The 15,917-nt window shown below is 41.4% G+C and overlaps 1 non-coding gene across 1 annotated transcript; it reads right to left on the reverse strand.

Moving 5' to 3' along the window:
* Positions 1 to 226: 226 nt before the first annotated feature.
* On the reverse strand, positions 227 to 416 carry LOC114882207. Its single transcript, XR_003790389.1, has one exon. It is a non-coding gene; the product is annotated as a U2 spliceosomal RNA (small nuclear RNA).
* Between the last annotated feature and the right edge of the window lie 15,501 nt (positions 417 to 15,917).

Here is a 15,917-nt window from a genome sequence, read left to right on the forward strand (position 1 = left end):
CACCACTCTACAGTAACGCAACACTACGAAAAACCACCATCAGACTCCCAAGCTCCACTTACCGCGCAGTGCAGTCGCCGCTGTGCTGAGCGAGTCGCACCGCCGTTGGAGAAGCCAAAACGCGATCGCGGATAAAAATAAAAATACAGAAAAGACTAGAGAGTAGAAAAGAGGAATCAGAATATTATAAGATAGAAGAAGAAAGAAACGAGAATATGTTTATTAGCAAATGTGGGCCGCGTCCGGCGGTAATGCAATACAGGTGCGACCCGTGTCGGAGTCGGAGCAAGCTCCGAATTCTGACCCTTTTCAAAAATGAGATTAATATTCTGACTCCCCAATGGGGAGTATATCAGATATTAAGCTGAGAAGAACAGATAAAGCGCTTTGATCTTAGCCATAGGCCGAGAAGCGATGGTGGTGCCGTAACCGTAACCCTAACCTAGCATGTAAGGATTGTGCCCTAGCATGATAGGATTATATACTAGCATGTTAGGATTGTGCCCTTTTTTTGTTGAAGTGAAAACTTCTTTAGGCGCGTTGAGCGATTTTCGGTAGGGGAAAATCTTATGGGTCCCGCGTCACCGACATGCTCGAAATGGCGATCTACCGCTCTGGTACCAGACTGGCGCACGAGCTATAAGGGTAACGTGTTGTGCAACATTAGTGCTGTGTATATCTATACAAGTAAAGTTAAATTGACTACGTGGAAAGTATCAATATTTGTGTTTAAAAATTTGATATTATTTATTTTTTAGTTTTTTAATATTTAACCGGTAATTATTTAGATTACGAACAGTAACTCCGATTTCGATGATTTTTAAAAATGTTGTAGAAATCAACATGTTGAACAACTTTTTCCTAACGTATATCGAGATATTTTCGAAAAACTGTCGAAACTAATACATTGAATCCTGCCTGTTCGTGTGCGTCCGGGTACTTCTTACGCGTCAGTGTACGATCGCCGCTTTTCAATTGTTTTTGCAGGCAGCAGCACTGTGAGCAACACCAACATATACAGTGTGTCCCGCGTAACTGGAAACACTCAATTATTTCTTAAACTATTAAAGATACAAGGAATTGCTTTAGTGGTCATTGCATGATAAGAGGGAGCAACATTTTGACGTAGACGAATTTTTTTTGCATTATTATTTTCAAAAATATAATGGCAAAGTTTGGTTTTTAAAATGGAACTATATATTTTTCTTTCGATCATTTGATATTGTGTTTGAAGTCGAATTCATGAAGCTTGCATGTATACACTTGATTTTCATTTGTTTTCGAGATATTGCGCTAACAAATTTGGAGATTTTTCACGGGAAAAATTCACTTCAGTGGAAAATATCAGCAGGGGTCCTATTCGCACGTGAAGTGCCACGTGTGAAGCAATACCGTTTGAAATGAATACCACAAGCGGCCAGCGGGACTGCAGGCCCAAACTTCACGCGCGAACAGGATCCCTGCTAATATTTCCCACTGAAGTGAATTTTTCCCGTGAAAAATCTCCAAATTTGTTAGTGCAATATCTCGGAAACAAATGAAAATCAGGTGTATACATGCAAGCTTAATGAATTCCACTTCAAACACACTATCAAATGATCGAAAGAAAAATATATAGTTCCGTTTAAAAAACCAAACTTTGCCATTATATTTTTGAAAATAATAATGCAAAAAAATTCGTCTACGTCAAAATGTTGCTCCCTCTTATCGTGCAATGACCACTACAGCAATTTCTTGTATCTTGAATAGTTTAAGAAATAATGGAGTGTTTCCAGTTACGCGGGACACACTGTATATTCATATATAACGGGTGGGAATAAAAATTAAATTTAACTAATTTTAACCCATTCGCTGCCAAGCCTAAATTATATGAAGTCATTCCCATTGCCATTTATACTTTGAGTGTTATTGTTTACCAAAACTCTGTTATTTCTTGGTAAGAGCACATATATTATCATACATAATCATTTACAAGTGTAACGACCTGAGAAAACACAACACCTTTTTTTTCATTTCATTTTATTTGTTGTAATTAATTTTTTTATATATATTTCGTACAAAATGTTTTATTTAATTTCTAATGTATAATAATTTTGTAATAAATAGTTTTCATTTTTGTCGATAACCGAGTTTGCTAAATTCGTCGATAAACGTATGGTCGATAAGTCAGACGGTAAAACAGATTATCGATAAATTATCGACGTCTGACCGCGTATACGCCAGCGCAACCCGAATGAACACGCGGTGGGGTGAAGTTCTAGGGCGGGGATGCTGGACCGTCACGTGATGTGGAAATCCCAGCTACCCCAAGAAACTTTATGTGGAAAAAAAGCGCCGAGTCAGCAAAATCTGAGTATAAATAGAGGCGTTCCACACGGTTTCAAGGCAGATCTTCTCTGACCACGGTGAGAAGCAACCAATACTTTGATAAGTAGAGGAAAGCTTGCGCTGAGCTGTTTAGGCAGCAATAGAGCGCGAGAGGTAGCTTTATTCCTTCTCTTCCATTGGTGGCGTGCAGTACTACGGATCAGTAGACTTCCTACTCACGGTACGCAACGTGTTAAACAGGTGTTAAGCTAAGCCAACATTCAAGTGTAAAGAGCTAGCGAGGAGCCAAGCTCCTTGAGACGGCCTGCATCTGACACAGCTCTGGCTAGTCCAGAAACCGATTGCGACCCGTAGGAAAAGTCCGCTCGCATCCAAAAGTGTTTCACAAACCTTTGGGAATTAGTTTCTAAAGTAATTGGTAAAATTAAACAGAGTATTGACTGTGGTAGAAGACTAAGCCACGTTCGCGTTAGCGTTAATTATTATAATTTACTACTAATTACTAGTTTCTATTACTAATCATATATTTCTCACTGTATTCCCAATCTAGAATAAATTATAATGTCTTACTGTATTCCTGTTTCTAGCCGTACTTATTGTCACACTAGCGATTTTATTTCATATTACATTCAGAACTACTTTATATTAAATTAATATTCACTTACCTTGAATTGAATAAACAAGTTACAATTAGTTCTAGCACATTAGTGTTTGGATTTTACTCCTTAACCGCACACCACACGAACCTATAATCCCTAATACATAGAATACGAGTCGCCTTCTAAGGGAACCGCTCTCCCTACAAGTCGGTGCAGTGACGTACTCACTCTGGGTCGTTACACAAGCATAATACCAAAGACGAGTATACTCGCCGTTGGCAATGCATGACACCCTGCCAAGGACGAGTATACTCGTCTTGGCAGCGAATGGTTTAATGATTTCAAATCGCACCATGTGCGTCTGGTCGCCGTAAGGCGACCAGAATATCGCTTCAGTCCAATCTAACTTAATTCACTGATTAGGTAGATTAGATTAGGTCAGGTTAGGCTATATTAAATTCCCGGTTGCCGTCAAGCAGCCAGCACACACCATTCGAAATAAAAAATGTTTAAATATTCGTATAATTTCATTTTGTATTATCTAGTTACGACACGTTGAAGTGCAGAAGTACACATGGTATAGGATTCGAGCGGGCCTTCGAAATGAACGGACGTGCTGCGTGTGCGCTCCGCAAATGTATTCGTTTTTTACGTGTTTTGCATGCGTTTTTTGTCGGAATTGTTGCGATTTCACGGTTAATAGCTGTCACGTGTACAGATTAAGTGCAGGCATCGGGTTGTTTCGCGTAATTAATCAGCGATAGCCATCGGCGTGTTGTGCAGTGCCTCTGTGTGTTGTGCGTCCATATCTACGGCTTCCGATAGTTTATTATTACATAATGGGCGGTGCCGGGGCCCAAGAAATAAAGCAGATTAATTAGACTTGCATTTAATGCAAGTAGGACAGAAATAGGATTACAATTTGTGAATCGGGCAGGTGTTGGTTCCGTGGCAGCGAAAGGGACGCCTTCCTCATATTCAAAATGGCGGCCTCAGCTACAAACTCAGTGACCTAGAACGGGAAAAAAGGACGAGGGCAAGATGGCCATGGAACGAACGGCTAGAACTCAGAAGGAAGATGAAGAGAATGAGAGAGAGGAAATGTGAAGAAAGAAGAAAGAAGGAAAAAGAAAAAAGGGGGGATGCGACCCCTAAGCCGGCCGCTGTCATGGAGGGACAGGACAGCAATAGGCAGGCAGGCACCGGCAGGACTGGAGGGAGTGGGACAGGGACAGAAGATGCGGGAAAGAGATAGCCAGTATGCACGAGCGGACGTTACTATAAAGCACCATACGATATCGCGGGCCTGCGATGGAATCAAGACGGGGCGCCTTAAGGGGTTATATACAGTTAGCAAAGTTGAAAAAATCGATTTTGTCAAAAATCAAATTTTTTCAAAATCCTTCGATCACGTACTGGAATGTAGTATATAGTGACGACACTATTTTGCCTGTTTGTTTCAGACAACCTGGGAACGAGAAAAAGTGGTCACCGCAAATGATGTTTTTTTCAAGGCGCCTCGTGAATATTACAATATTTCGCTGTAAACAGCATATTTTTACTTGAAAAAATTCCTGAGGACTCTTCAAGAGTTGTACTATAATGTGCGAAAAGATGAAACAAATATATTCATATGCTTTTCCAAAAAAAATTACAAAATGCGGCATTTTTTGGGCCTCGCAACTGTATATAACCCCTTAATCAGCCAACCCGACAGACATCCGGCACGGAAGACATCAGCTTGGAATCAGTTTAGTTTAATTGATCTATTTATTTAATTCAATTATATAGGTGTTTGTCTGCCTTCTTTTTTTCTTTTCCTCTGACGGCTTGTCGTAAGAGGCGACTAAAGAGGTTCCGCGCACGCGCCCCTGGCGATAGGCAAGTCTTCTATCTGCCTGCCTATTACCCCTTCTGACACCCTCTCTCGGACCCGCCACAGAAACCCGATCACGATCCCGCGAAGGGAGACTTTGTTCAATTCAGACCCCTAATTCCTTCCTCACGTGTGATTGTTAGTTAATTTATTAATTCTTAAATTTGGAAGCTCGACCCCGATAATCAAGTATTAAATTACGGTCTTCCAATTCTCAATTTTGAATTGTAAATACTTCGACCCTCAATATGGTTTACGGACGACTCACCTTTTACTAACCCCCAAAAATTAAGATACTAAATGATTTAATTCAAAAAAGTAATTCTAATTTAATTCAACAACTTTAATTGCAACTTGATCTTTGGACTCAATCCAATTCCAAGATTTACCATACAAATTGTCAGACGCCAAAGCCGAAACTTCAATTTTCGGACCTAATTTTCCACCCCTAATCTTCAATTTTAATTTTAATTCATAATTCTCAATCGCCCTGCTTGGCGAGTCTAACTTGTGTCTCAAACGCATCTATCCTTTCGCGTATGTGCTTCCCGCACCGTTCCTGGCTTAATATCTGTGCACCGAGGGCTGAGATTGCCCAAAAGTGCGGATGCGCTGCTGGTGTGCAGAATCTTCCAGGCTAGCCCGAAACTTGAAACGACCAAAACAAATTTCCCTTTCTCTCTCGCACACACGCTTCCCGTGCCATTCTGAGCGTGGTACTCCTACATCATCGTGGGAGTATAGATCTATCTATCCCACTTGCTGCATAGGTTTTCTCTTCTCTGAGCCAACAATTTCGGAACTTCTATCTCGCGTTCACATATTCGCTCGTAGTCAGAGGTGGCTCCCCTAAAACTCGGTAGCGTACGTCTTACTTTCAGGAAATCGGCGCTCATCTACAGGCCGCAGCGTTAGAAACGGATTCTGCAAGGATAAAGCACAGTTCCTGCAGCACTCAGCAATAATTAAAAGTAGGCTGCAATGTAGTCCTCACGTCCCGAAGAACAAGCTTGACTAAACAAGTCGGATAAAAGTCCTCTCTGAGGTCCGGCGGCGTGGATGCACAACCTCTCGAGGATGATCTTCGGGTTATTCAAGATCGGTATGTGGCTAAATGAGACGAAGCGCCGTCGGTTTTTGAAAAAAGCCTACCGTTAAAGCGGAGGTGCGGCGATGTGGATGCACAACCTTCGCAGATGGCTGAACGCCTTTAGACCATCTGGGACCGTTGGGGCAAGAGGGAAGCATCGTCGTGGCTTACACCGACATTCTCTGATATGGGTCCCTGAGTTTGCTGGAGGTGTCGGTGGCCGGTGAGGAGAGAGGTTTTAGTGGGTATTGTTACGTTCCACCTTACAGGTGGTTATCTTCCTGTTACTACGTTCTTTTGGTTCTGCCGATTTAAACGCTAAAGCGTACCTTGACCTTCCTTGCGGGTAATGTAGGATGCAGGATGGAGCGTTTAGTAATTGTTTATACACGTATATGGGTCTTCAATAATTATATATTCTCTTTCTGTGGTTACATACCCTTTGCTGACTTCAGGTGTTGTGCGTCACTCGTTCGTTCTCGTATTCGCTCAATGTTCATTCACACTAGAGGTCTCGTTTTACACTTGCTTCGCGGTTCGGACGATACACTAGTCTCGCGGCACGTGGCTACGACTCGACCTTGGAGATGCAAGCGGTTGGTGATGGTCCTGCACAGCACACGGGTGCACTCCTGGACTTGGTCCAATTATGGGTCTGTTATCTCAGACCACGGCGATACACTCGTGTTGAACCGTCGGCCGAGCACGTCGTTGATGATCTTCCTGGTTTCGAGTAGCCTTGCAGGCGGATTTACTGCGGGTCGCGAACGGACAGAACTTCGGTCTTTGCTTTACGCTATCACGGAACTGGCGTACCTGCGTTGCGCCGATAACTTATACTCCCAAAAGAGGAGTAGGTCACGCTCCTTGCTTGCGAAAACCTGCAAGCAAAGGGTTTTCGCCATCGCATTCCGCGAGTTCCCTGATTTCGTATCGCAAGCGTTGTTAAGCGAGAAAACGCTGATAGTTCGCGGATTCCAGAGCAAAACCTCTTTGGAATGGCGAAAGACGAAAATGGGTTATAACTAGGGACGTAACAGTATTGTGGGGTGCTGTAACGATCCAAACCAGAATTCGCTTTTTTTTAGAATTCGGTTGGTAAGCACCTCGTGAGTCCCACACTGCCCGGGCCTACTCCTTAACCAGGAGGTGGTCTGCGTACGTAAATGTATTTCCTCTCTGTCAAACAAAAAAAAAAAGTACACAAGGTATATGTTGATCATCAGTCGTCATGCTGTTGCCTGCAGAAACAATAGAAAAGCGACGATCACACACTAATGCGTAAGATGTAACACGGACGCACACGAACAGGCAGAATTCAATGCATTAGTTTCGGCAGTTTTTCGAAAATATCTCAAAAACTAAGGTTCAGCGGCGGTTAGATGTATAGGAAAAAATTGTTCAAAATTTACACGAGATTTATATAAATTTCAATCAAACATTTTTGTTTCTTATTTCAGTTACCATAAGCCTACCGTATACATTTTAGAAAAAAAATGTATATAATTGTTGCTCGTAGTGCCGATAGATGCGAGAACCAGACTAATGTTAATGATCTTAATTTACAAATTATGAAGTTTTAATTTTTGATACTACAATTAATTTGAAAATTCAAAAAAAGCCACTGTTATTTCATAGTTTTAAGTTTTCACTTCTGTCGACAGTCCCCATGACTGTTTTCCATTTTTTTTTATTTTGTCCACCTTCCTTTATTGATATTGTTCCACCCCTTCTGCCAATTTCGTTTTGTAGTTTCACGCTCTTCCTCTTTGATTTCTTTAATCCTTTTATTTCTATTTTCCGTGTCCGTTTGTTCTATTTAACCGACTTCGAAAAGGAGGAGGTTACTCAATTCGATCAGTATGTATATATTTTTTTTTGTGTGTTCACAGATTACTCCGAGATGGATGTACCAATCGGAACGAAACCTTTTACATCTTGTAGGGTATCTTCCGGTTGGTCCCATTGAAAAAAAATTTTTCATTTTTTCATTGTTATTGCAAAATACAGGAAGTTTTTAATGTCAAGATTGGACGATTTCAATGTGTTACGCCCCGGCGGAAAATTCGAAACTTATCCGCCTTGCGTCCCTTATCAAGCCCTTTTGGGTTACGAGAGTATCTCATGTAAGGGTCGTGAGGTGGGTGTTTCACTTTTCCGCCAATCTTTTCATTCCTCCTCGACCTTGTACATTCTTGTCAAGCCTTTCGAGGTTACAAGGATTTCTCATGCAGGGGTGTACAAGGAAGAGTTTGAGTTTAATTCTTTTCTATTTTTGACTTCTTCTATCGCTTTCTCTTCTTTATTCTGCTCTATCCCTGGAATCGTGTATCTTGTCAAGCCCTTCGGGGTTCAGAGGATTTCTCATGCGAGGTACACGAGGTAAGGTCGTTTCTATTTCCTTCTTTACAATAGTTTACGTGACCCTCCTTGAAACTATCGTCGCCAACCATAGTAACACAATACAGGTTAATATCATATAGCGCACAAAAACTCGGGTTTAGCTCGAAAGAGAGAGAGAGACCGTAGCATAACACCAGCGCTACACAGTTAGCCAGTGCTTCGCATTTCGGGAATTTCCCTTGCTAACTGCGTAAAAACAGGAAAACCGTAATAACTTCTTTGTTAAGAAAACTCTTTCTCTCTCTCTACTGCACAAAGCGTCAGCCGGTCCAACCAGGATCATTATTACCTGATCGGAATGATAGTGTGAAAGAGTGGATGGATGAATATGTATTTAAACGATGAAACTAAGGAATGAGAACCCTTATAACGTCAAACGTCGCGAATGTTCGACGGACCGTTCGAAAATCAAGGGTCGTTCGAAGCAATAAACACTATTGTATCGAAAATTCTAAGTACTGCCTAGCGACAACGGCAAATTTTGAACAAAGGAACGTTCTCGAAGGAGTGTTCGCCAGATTGAAATTGTTTAAATTCATAGATAGCGAAATGCCGAATTCATCGAAACAAATATGCGATAAATTGTTTGATAAATGCATATTGCCACGGCATTACAACCACCGTAAGCGCATCGTCCGCTTTTAAAACTGTTAAAAATAATCATCTTCGTTGCAAATCAGGAAAGCAAATAATTTTGATCCTGTTAAGGGAGAATATACGAATGACGGTTTCATCTATTAAACTATATATTTTAATCTCAAATTCCATTCTACATTTCAATCAAATTAATAGTATTTAATAGTCAATCATTTAATAATCGTACATATAAAGGAAATACTGCGTAGTTTCTGAAAACCGTTGAAACTATCATGGCGACGAAGTAGAAAGAAAAAGGAACACCAAAGAAAGGGGATGAAAGATCTTCGTCTAGCTCGCGCGTCTTAGCCAATCACCGGTCACGCGACACTACCGAAAACGTACCACGATTCGTCAAACCGTCCCCTCCAAGGACGATGATCGCGCGACGGGCCCTTCGACCGTCGATCTCGCGAAAAATTCCTCACTCTTGATCGATCAATCGTTAGGTACGTGATCGGGAGCCCGTGTGTCCGAGAGACAGAGTTGTTCGGAAATCGTGATAGTTTTCCTCTGCGGTAAAGACCTCCGCGTAGCGAGACAGAGTACCGTGGTAGTTGAATTCGTCCGTTTCTTAACAAGGACTCACAGACGCGCACGTAAAATCTTCTCTCTACCCAATTTTCTATCTTTTCTTTCCGATTTTAAATCGTTTGCTCGCATAAATTTCCGTATTAATTTCAATTCGCGTAAATATATATATTTTTCTTCGATTCGTTATTCGTTTGTCTCTCGTCGACGTACTCGTCCGATAATTCGTTTTCCGCCGCGACAAGTGCATCTTACCGTTCTTTGGTGTTCCAGATCAACAAGCGAAATCACACAGCGTACTACAAGCGAAATTTGAACATTTTATCTTGTAATTTATTAAACAGCGTTTCGGTAAGTCGATCTTATTACATTTTTCGAACATGACGTTTATCTATTGGCAAAACGGGCGATCCGGTCCAGCCCGTTCAGGGTTACGAGAGTATCTCCGGTCAGATCGTTCCATCAAACGAGGTATTAATTAAAAAATCTATTTACTTTCCGATGATAACGATTTCGTTTTCCAATTTTGTTAAAAAGGGGCACCTTAGTCCAGCCCTTTCGAGGATTACGAGAGTACCTCAGGCTGGGGTGCACGCTCACGGGCGAAAACTGCCAATTTCACGTAAAATCGAAAGAGAAACGAAATAGTAATAATCGTCTCCCGCGACCGCTATATTATTCAGAGAGTTTCAACTGTGATATTAGAGCGTTGGCATAATAGTATATTTTTGTTATTTTATATTAAGCATCTTTACCTTTGTTACGATTTTTGCATGAACTGGTATTTTCAATATTAACGAATCTTCAAAGTTATTCAGATCTCAATTTTTGGCATTTTTGTATTTTGTTATTCACTTGACTTTACTCCAAATTAAACCAGTTTCATTTACTTAAACAGTTTCAAAATTTATTTCAAACACACCTAACACTTTTCAGTTATACACGCCTACCATCACATACAGATTCAAGGAGGGACCCGTACGGGACCTAAAGCGTTGAACGAACCCAACGAAGGACTAATAAGCTAAATTCAAATTCTAACATCTTAATAACTTTGTCTTTCGTCTTTTAATTGTCGAGAGCGTTAACCCGCTCAAGACTGGTGGCAGCGATACCAACCATCGCATCATAATAGGGGAGAAAGAATAGGGAATTGCATTTCAACCATCTAATTGAAACAGCATTTTTCCTATATATATATATTTTTCTCTTTTTCCTTTTTACGTTGCGCCGTCGCACGCGCAACGTAACAAATGACCTTTTAATATGTTGTCGGGGACATGATTCTGAACAACTTTTTCATTATGCATAATTAACGGAAAGTTTTAGTTTCCGAGATATTCGTGAAAAACTATTGTTACTACTACATTGAATTCTACGTATGCCTACGTGTCTCTACTGGTGTATGAGTCAGCATGCAGTCGCCGATTCTCTACTGTTTCTATACACATATCTCGTCGACCGAAATCCAGTATGCATATACATATAATAATAACTATTGTTATTGCAAAATCCGATTCTATACCGCTACTCTATAAGGAATACACCGATTGCGATGAAACTTTTCACATCTCGTACATCTTTCCACCATAATTTCATTTACAAAAATGTATGTAACTTCTTATTGGTAATAACTATCGTTATTGCAAAAATACCTATTCTTTAGGGTTATTCTGCAAGGAATGTAGCGTGCGCGATTTTTCAAACTTGTCCCTGTAAGTAAACTTCGTCAGTTTCTTTACTAATTGGTCGCTAATAATAAAACAAATAAAAAAAAGGCTTGGCTTGTTTCTTCACATATCAGGCGCTGGAAGCTGATTTGGACTGTTTCTTTGCAAAAGCAACTGTCGTAATCTTTGCATTTCTCTCTCGTCATGATGTTTAACAAGGACTTTGTTTGGTGCTAAATCAGATAAAACTAGACCATCTATACTTTAAACACGACTAAGTGCAACGTAAATTTGGCCTTTTGCAAAATTCTTTTTGCCAAGATCAATTACAGCTTTGTTCAATGTAGTCCCTTGTAATTTGTGCACCGTTACTGCCCAACTTAGAATAAGTGATAACATTCTGCGCTCGACGTCTCCAAATCGTTTTGTCGCTTGAAACGTTGCTGAAACTGGAGATATTGGAATGTTACCATCGATATCTTTGAATCTATTTCCAATGGATTCGTCGTCAAATTTTATAAGTACTGAATCCGGCAATTCTCCCTGTTCTAGTTGATCACTTCGAAGTGCCGGCCATGTAAATTTCTTTACTATTCCCATTGCGCCGTTTATCAAACCATCAGAAATTGATAGGTTTCGTCGCAGCATAACTCGAGATCCCTCAGTTAATGTTATTGTATGTAACAGTCCGCCACAATTATTTACATTTACAGGTATGACATTTTCTGGTGGCCTTTTTCCATATGTAGCTGCCTCACGGGACTCATCTATTGAATCAATGACGTACATTCGACGTGATTTTGCTAATTCATCTGTCATTGTTGTGTTATATTCATCCACTAATTTTATCGTTGGGAATACTCTTACTGCTGCACCATCCTCGAACTCTCCGGTTAGGGGAACTCTTCTTCGTTCGCATAGTATTTGTAGTTGAGAGGTTCTCACTTCTCCAAACCGAAGGTTATTCAGTAAGTCGATAAACTTAACGTCATCTCTTTGTCGCATATTAATGGTGAGTTCGCAGAATGAAAATTGGTGCCATAAATTAATATCTGCAGTACACCAATGTGGCTGTTCAAAACACCAGTGTCCTTTTACTGGGGGCAACTGCATGATATCGCCGAAGATAAGTACATTTACGCCGCCAAATAGTTTATCATTGCTTTTGAATTCTTGCAATCTTAAATGAATTATTCGCAAATTCTCATAAGATACCATTGATATCACGTCAATAATCAACCACCTTGTATGACGCCACTTTCGTCTCTCCTGTTCGAGTCTTTGTCCTGTCAGTCGCCGATACGTCATTGCAGTACCTTTTTCAATAGGCAAGGAGAACATGGAATGCAGAGTTTTCCCGAATATTTGACGGGCGGCCACGCCAGTCAAAGAAGCTACTTCAATGAAAGATGGTTTTATCATCGTATCAACTGTAGGATTATAGCGGCATTTAACATGTTCAACAAGTTATTTTAAAATAATCGACTTACCGCTACCAGCTCCTCCGGTAATAAAAAGCAACATTTGTTCCCTATTTTCATGATCATTTTCTTTATTATCTTTCTCAATTACTGCGGAAACTGATTTCAATAAGTCTTTCTGTTGAATATTAAGACATTGAATACTATTAAGGAATACGTCTTCGGGCATTGCACGTGTTTCTTCTTGCTGTTGATCTTCATATAAATCACCTTGATCATAATATACTGTTTCGTCAGCATGAATTCTGACTAGATCTCTTAAATGTTCATTGGTTTCTTCTTCGTGTACATTTAAAGCAGCAGCCTGGGCTAGCGCCGCTTCAATAATTTGCTCTGCGTGAGTAAATTGTTCGACGGTTGCGATACCCATCATAGGTTTCAACTCGTGTTGCCGTCGAAGAAACCATTGTTCCGAAGATTCGTTTTCGGACATAAGTGTACTTACATTACGAAATGGAATGTGACACACTATTAAGTTATAGAAATATCCTTCTCTGTCACGGTTCAGGTTATAATATCGGTGGCGAAGTACAGCTTGTTTATTTCTTATTCGCATTCGGGTATTTTCCTTTAATTTTAGAAATTTCAACCTTGATATTTCTTCATCGTCATTTCTAAGTTCTGCGTCTCCATCTTCTTCTGTCCACATACCACTGGAAACTGTTTCATATCGGACAGCAAATTCAGCTAAGCTCAAATCCTCTAGATTGTCTAGTCTCTTTACGTAACGATCGAATATGTTATTGAAAAATGATGTTTCATATTCTTCGAATCGCAAAATTCTATATCTCTGCTCAGGCCGACAGCTATTTATAAACACAGCTTTTCGCGAGCTCATTTTCGGAGGCAAATGACATAACCGATAAACACATTCTGGAGCACTAACCACACGTTGAGACAGAATTGCCATAGATACCGAAAATAGTTGATCCCGGACGGTACCGCTTCGGCGTTTCGCTCGTAAAATGGCTTCTTTAATAATATTTCCTGTGTCCTGCGGCTCGCATTTACTTGCGTATTTAGCAATATAATATGCGACAGCTGTAACATTTCCGCATGGTTGAATATCCATGTTTGCTTTCCAACGCTTTAAAAGAGTTGGGTTGTAATTATTCACCATAATTTCATTTCCTGTTCTCTTAAATACGCAGAAACGTCCATTATTCGCAAGTGTGTAATCTGGACCTAAGCACATCGTTCTTTCACTTATCGGTCTAGGGAATCCAAAACGACAACAACGATTATTACGAGCTTTGTAACATGTAGCAGAATGTTTATGAATTTGGACCTTTTGAACTATGTCCCTCATCTTGATTTTCTGCTTCCAATGAACAAGATACAACTTTCTCAATAACGTTGCGACTTTCGTTGGTAAGGAAATCAGGTACGTTTGCACATCAAAGAAGCATGTGCAAATGTGGACTTCCCCTGTTCTGAAATTCTAATCTTTGCCAAAAATCGATAACAACGCCACCTAAGCAGTCGGTGTTTCTTAAATACTGCATTAACACGTTTACACGTAACGTAAATTGTCTTGCAATAAATACAGGGTATCTCTGAACCAACTTTCGTCGATCCGCAAAAGTTAGGTTTTCAAATTTAGTAATGGGGCGACTATCGGATAGTAGTAATGCTTTCAGCATATCTGGCCAATTTAGATCATTGCAAGAGAACGTAGCAAACCATGTGGGCGGCAATCGAAATCAAGAAAAGGGGAGAAGGGGGTATTGGGGAATTCACAACGGAGGGGTCTCGGGCACTTTCGTCCGCACATATTCGCGGGGGAGTACGCGAGGAGGAAATAGCGGGGGACAGGAAGGTGCAGGGTCGGGATGGGTTCTCGCGGGGTCTCTACGTTACGTGTAGTATTCGGGGTCGAAACGAGAAGGGAGTAGCCATTGCCAATACTCGGACGATACAATTTTTATAATAATTGGGGTAGCTCACCGGTGATGCACACCACACTTGCACCAACACACTCCGCAAATCTTACAGATCCTCCTCGGTAACTCGCTGTATCGTACTCTCTACGCTTTCTATATTCTCTAATCGTTATCCAAAAATCGCTATCTATATTTGCTCAGTGCACAAGGCCGCTGCGACGACGAGACCGTCGCGGGATGTTTTGGGGAGGGGATGGGGTTTGGAAGGGGGCCTCTTCTGGCACGGGACTGATCGATTATCGATACACCGGTGATCGGGGTCGATGGGGCTGACGGACTTCCTGCTGTGACGGGTGGGCTGAGGTCTTCGGGCTCGGCGACAGATGGCTCTGGGTGGACGTTTGCGTCAATTTGAGCCGCATCATCATGATTTCTGGAAAACTCCTCGGTGCTCCTTGTTCGCTGGAGGGGTGAATCTGCTGCCGGCCTCGCAGCTCCTGGTGAGGGTGATCCTCGATGGTCTGTTGGTCGCCTCCATCGGCCCGACACCGGTGGGCGGGGAGAAAGGGGTGAGGTGAGGGAAGGGTTATGGGTTAGTGTTAGGTGGGCGCATGGGTGGGGCAAAGCGCTGCGATTGTAAAGGGGGGGCACGGGTGTCACCACGTTACAACACCCCCCGCCTTGACCAGAAACGGGGAATACAACAAAAGGGAGTCAAACGACAAAAATTGAGAGAAAAGAGATACAATAATCGGCGGGCTATTCACGGTCACTCATCCCTCCATGCTGCGCTCTCATTCAGGGGGGGTCGCGGGTCTGAGCGACCCTCCTGTTGCCGTTTGTGGAGTATAATTTACTATTGATGGACCTGCAATGAAAATGAATTAGTATCGACCCAAATGAAAGAAAAAGGGGAGAAGCTAAACGGGGGTGGAGAAATATTACAAAATTTTACCTGCGTTTGTATTGTGATGGTTGTTGTGTCTAGAATTTTTATGAGGGTTAAGGGGAGGGGAATAGGTGCAATTACTTTGGTTAGGCTGTTTGGAGGGGTAAATTTTATCGTTATCGCATCTCTGGGCACTTTAACCGCGCCAAATTTTTGTTTAAATTCTTTATTCTGTATAGATTTTGTTCGGGGATCGAGCGCCAAATTTGGTTTAAAATTTCTTTATGGGTCTTATTCGGGGGTTTGTGCGCCAAATTGTTCAATTTTCATTACTTGTTGGGAGTTTCCCTAGGCCGGGGAATATACAAGGACATGAGGGGAGGTATGGACGGTTGGTCAGTTCTAATTACGTTTACTGAAGGGTTTAGGGGGTATTTTCGGGGTCGTTCTCGTCCTCGACGAGGGGGTGGGGAAGGAACTGGTTGGAAGGGTACGATTTGCGTGGGATTTGGGAGTATCTGCACATTTCGG

Source organism: Osmia bicornis, unplaced genomic scaffold (assembly GCF_907164935.1).
Source record: "Osmia bicornis bicornis unplaced genomic scaffold, iOsmBic2.1, whole genome shotgun sequence".
NCBI lineage: Eukaryota > Metazoa > Arthropoda > Insecta > Hymenoptera > Megachilidae > Osmia > Osmia bicornis.